This window comes from Rhagoletis pomonella, unplaced genomic scaffold (genome assembly GCF_013731165.1).
Source record: "Rhagoletis pomonella isolate Grant_MI unplaced genomic scaffold, Rhpom_1.0 Rhpom_scaffold_00007, whole genome shotgun sequence".
Taxonomy (NCBI): Eukaryota; Metazoa; Arthropoda; class Insecta; order Diptera; family Tephritidae; genus Rhagoletis; species Rhagoletis pomonella.
In genome coordinates this window covers 28,548,016-28,553,508 of record NW_023458561.1, presented here as the reverse complement: position 1 = coordinate 28,553,508, position 5,493 = coordinate 28,548,016, and positions in this window count along the sequence as shown.

Sequence of the window (5,493 nt, the reverse complement as noted above, 5' to 3'; positions counted from 1 at the left end):
GGATTAGTTGAAATGTGTACAGAAAAACTGATTAAGTTGCCAAATTTATTCTTTATTTTGATTAACTAGCATTTCCAACAAATTTTAATTATCTAAACAAAAAAAGATGAAAGCTTTTATAGATATATACGATTTTATAGCCAATTAAATTTAAATTTTGAGAGTGCTGAAAACTTTTCGCTGTATCTCTTTTGTCCAGCACAAGAGATCTGTAACGTTCGCTTATTTTCAAAAATGAGATGTCCAATTAAAGCTCCTGGTCTTTGTGATAAAAATTGGATTTATTCCAAAAATTTTCCACATATTTACAATGTGCTCACAACGCTTATTATTACTTTAAAAAGTGCAAATATTCTTCTTTCTAAAGCCATATAAAACTATAAAATTGGTTAAATAGTAACCGAACAAAAAATTCTTTAGTCCCGGAAGTAATGCGAAGATGGTTTTTTAAGAATAAGTTGAGAATTTGAGAGTGTTAGAAAAATTTTGAAACCAGTTTCGTGAATTAATCGGCCTGCTCAACGACCTATGCAGGGCCACTTAAAAGGTTAGGTTAGGTTAGATTATCCTGGCTGGCTAACCGCCCCACATGGCCAATAGGTCCCTAGTGATGCCAGATGGAGATAGAGGTTCAGTTACGTACATATGTTCGAAGTATAGAACATTTCGGATGTCAACGCCTTTTGCTGAGAGCAGTGCTTGAAACCCACGAGTTGTCACGTCTTCAAGATTATTAAACTCTGGAGCTGGGTCACTTAAAAAGTTCTTGCAATTTCTTTTATTTTGTAACACCGTGTTACTAAAAGATGGGTATCGATCGAAATGGGTTTGAAAAGGCTTTATTCCTTATATTTATTTAGGAGGCAGATGGAAAAGAAGTAAGATTCCAGAGAGTTATTGTTCAATTTAATTTTATGATGTCGATGCACAGAGTCGTATGGTCCCGTCAGAATGGGTACTTTGCGTACGTTCCACTTAAGGATGAAACTGACAGTTGAGTAGACTGTGTGTGTTTGCATAGAGAGCGTCAGATTGGCAACCCTTGCGTCGACGGACCCAACGAACGTTGGCCAACGCTCAACTTTTGACGCACGTAAGTCCGTCACTGCTGACAGTTATATAACCCCGCGTTTACACAAGACAAGACCAATGAGAATATGCATTTAATTTACACATTGTTTGAGTAAAGTAGGCATCCAGACAATAAACTCTCTTCGAAAAGCCAGACACAGTGATGAAGACATCAAGAGAAGTGGGAATAAATTAGTAAAAAAAATGTGAATGTTTTGCTATTGTATCTGAAAAATTGACTTGTGTAAATCCCAAGTACGCGGCCATTTTTGTTTGCAGATGCAACACCTTCATTGTGGCCTATCTCCACGGTACGTACGCCACTTCCTTCGCATACTTTTCCGTTATTGACGTACAAGTACCCATTCTGACGGGCCTAGTACTCATATATTGGCTGCGACAATGTTTGGGCCTCCGAGTTCTAGTTTCTCGATCCGAAACCAGCCGTGTTTTGATTAATTTTCTTATGCTAAAGTCTAATACTGGAGCCAGTCATGCTCGGACCCCAGCGAAGTCCATCCTGGTATTGAAGTTGCCATGCTTAATTTCTTTCGTTACGCAGTCTTTGGCCTTATCTTCCGTGGGGCGTGGACGCAAATGAACAGCAAATCTGCTCTCGCAATTAAAATATTTTTGAAAAGATCCCATCATATTTTTCTGTCCGGGAAGAATATTTCTCGGAGTTCTGACACCATGGGATCGTAAACAGTATATATTGGTAATCCGAGACCGATTATTGGTCCGAAACATTCATAAATTGACCAACTGCTGGAGGAAAATGGGCGGATTGCAACTACGACTTCTTGTATTCCGTCTAACGTCGATAATGCGACGATAGCATTAAGGTACCCCCTTCAAATACTATGTGCGAATGCGAAACGAGGCGTAACATACTTTTTTATTTAAGTTTTTAAATTAAAATATTTAATAACTTGCAGTGGTAAGCATTCAAAAAAAAACACACCATTAACCTTTGTTTAAGAGGGTTCAAGTACGTTTCAGAAGCAAAGCAAACCGAACCAATGGCCAATAAGAAAGGCGATCATAATCAAAAACATCGAAAAAAATGCAATATACATACATACATACATACATACTACATACTACCTTGTTCAACGTCAACTACATATAAGGCAGCTTCATCGGCAATCACCAGTAAAGTCAGCATTTCACATCAAATCAACAATAATGCCCCAACAATGAGCGACCAAAAACTAATTAGCGTTCAGCGAGTATGTAAATGACCTATCTAAAAAATTTAAACCGCAACAGAAATGATTGTTTCCATCGATTGGAGGAGGTTGTGCAAAGTGCGCCAATATAAAGAAAACGCTTGATCGCTTTCTTAGCTCCCAGCTACTGAATGGTAAGTGAAGATGATTTTGCGCGGACGAGATGAAATAGGGAGGATGGTTGGTTAGCTACCGAAGTGGCAAAAATATGAAATCAAAAAAAAAAAGATAAACATCAACAACGGCTGCTCGTCTATGCAAAAACCAGCCACCAAAATAGATATTCAAAAACTGCCAGATATTAGCGTAAACGACGTAACATCTCGATCGAATAGCGGGTGGTATATACATACATACATACATAAGTACATACATATTGATGAGCAGACGCGTAAGCGATTTGTGGAACCAAGCGTCTGAAAGAGTTGCAACCATCATCGCTGGCTGCAAATGTTTACTACAAACGATCGCTACAAAGAGTTAATGAAAAATTCATAATAATTTGGCAAATTTATTGAAACCATTATAAATACACAAAACTATAATTCATGATGAAATTTCCAATTTCTTTTTTTTATGAAACGAAGATGGCATTTTGTAATTTGCAAAACGCAACTCGGTCAATTCCCGTATGCTCCCATGACGAATTTGACGCTGTAAACGAATTTGAACATTTTGAACTCATCGACAAAAATGCGAAGACGAAAAAGTTTAAGTTTCAAGCAAATTAGTAATGAATGGCCATTAGGGTGGTGCAAAAATGCATGTGAAAAAGTAAAGTCGGAATTTTTATGCTCTCACCCGCTAGGATTGTTCTATACCAAAAAAAAAAAAATATATCCCTTATTTTTTTATTTTGAAATCAAAAAATATTTAGAGGTCGCTCAAAGGGCCTAAAGTTTTCCATGTATTTTATATGGGGAAAAACAACTTTTCGTAGAAATAGTATAGAATAGTTAAAAAACAATATTTTTCTACCAGAAAACTCTGTTTAACTGCAGGAGATTCCCAGTAATAATACCCAATTGTTAATTGTTTATTTAACCATTATTTTCATTGCAACTATAATTTATAGGTCCGCCAAAAACCCCAAAAAACCCCGAAAAATGCAATGAGGCGACAATTAATAATCGTTAGTATTAAAAAATGGTTAAAAAGACAATTAGGTATTATTATTGAAAGTCTCCTGAAGAGAACCAGTGTTTTCCGATTGAAAAGTATTGACTTTCAAGAATTCTATACCGTTTCTATGAAAAAAACTATTTTTCCCATATAAACATACATGGGAAACTTTGAGCGCTTTCAGCGACCTCTAAATATTTTTTGATTTCAAAATAAAAAATAGGGGTATACTTTTTTCGATATAGAACAATCCTAGGGGGCGAGAGCATTACATTCCGACTTTACTGTTTTGGACCATCCTAATGGCCATGGTAATAAAGATGACATCTAATATAATGAAATCAATATCGGACCGATCAAAGGGAAAATGGAATTACGCTTAATGGGTGTCGTGCGGCGGTCAAGTATGCAAATAAAATTAATCGGCCTTTTACCCGCCCGTAGTAATGTGCCGTCGCTTTTAATGCCTAATTGCAGTTTTATTTCATTCATCCAAGTGGTTAAAAACGTCACCCTTGACTAGGAGAAAGGGTAAGGCTACGACGTACGGTAAAGATCGAAGGGATAGCATTTTACTTTCAATCACAGGTCATCAACGCCATTTTCGCGTGCCAATGTCATGCAATCGTCAGCATATTGAAGCAGTGAAACACCTTCTGGTGGCTCAGGAGGTTTCGATATATAGAAGTTAATCAGTAGTGGGGAAACTGCATCAGCCAGTAGCAGGTAGTTATTATTGGCTTTGAAGTTTAATTTGGAAAAACTTTCCATTTAAAAGCTTTTTAGTATGTGTTAATAGTCTCAAGTACGCGTGGATGGCAAACGATGTTAAAGTTTTTTCACAAATCCAATTCTACTAGGCTAGTTCTCTCACAGAGGCGTTTGTGGTTGAGTGAGTTACCTGAGGGTTTATGTCTTTAAGGGCGGTGATGGAGCTGTACACATTTCGGGTAAAGGCCTATAAGGCCCGCCTCTCTTAGCTGATTACCGGGCTTTAATTGTGGCACCATTCTCCCAGACTTCTATACATATATCAGGAATTATAAAAATGACCAACGATATATTGAGCACCTAACTGTACATATTTCGTCGGCGCCAATGTATTCGAGGGCTTTTGCCTTCTCGATGGACACCGCACTAAATTCTTGGAGATTGTGAAGGTTTCTGGTCACTCGCCGCTTGACTTTATTCACCGAAATTTCACTTTTAATAAACTTTTATTATCTTCACTACTGAGCAAAGAAGAGTTATTGGGCGATATGACTCCGCTAGGTGAGCTGCAATGTAATCTAAACCAATATCTTTCTTCTTCTTCTTTCTTCTTTATTGGCGTTAAAATGTGGCTAAATATAGTAAAATTGTCTTTTTAGTTTGAAATTTCAGAGATGGGATTATATCCAAAAATTATTTAAAAAATGCAGTGCAATGAAATGAAATGAGAAATGAGAAATAAAATATAATAATTTTTCCGAGCGTTGAATCGGTTTTGAAAAATTCTTTTTAAAATGTTTTCCTTGAATATCCTTGAAAATCTGCAATATGTATTTTTGAAGAATTTTGGTCCTTTCAACTTAATTAGCTAAAGAAAATGAACTTAATTAAAAAGGCATTTTCAATAGCTATTCGTCCAAAAAACTTAGCTTTTTAGCTTCTTTTTGGTTGTTTGTGTTTCCGACAGGGTAGGTGTGTACTGTGGAAGGATTTTCCGTCATCCCTTGTCAAATTTGGTTTGGAGACAAACCGGTTTCGGCGTTGTGCCATCTTCAGTGTCATTTTTGGTTTTTTTTTTTAATTCTACAGAAATTTCTCTTTCTCTTGGTATCTACCCATCTTGTTATTCTACATTGTACTGAATTTTTCAATAATTTTTTAAATTATTCATATCTTTGAAATTTCAAGTTCTTTTCAAAAACAAATCCTGACTTCAGTGATAAAAAATTAAAACGCAGTTTTACTATATTTGGCCCATAGTTCCCTGAGTATACTGATTTTTTCCTGGGTTTTGAAATTTATCTTTTTTTCTAGTAGATAATTTATAATTTGATGCGAAGCTTCTGGCACATAATTA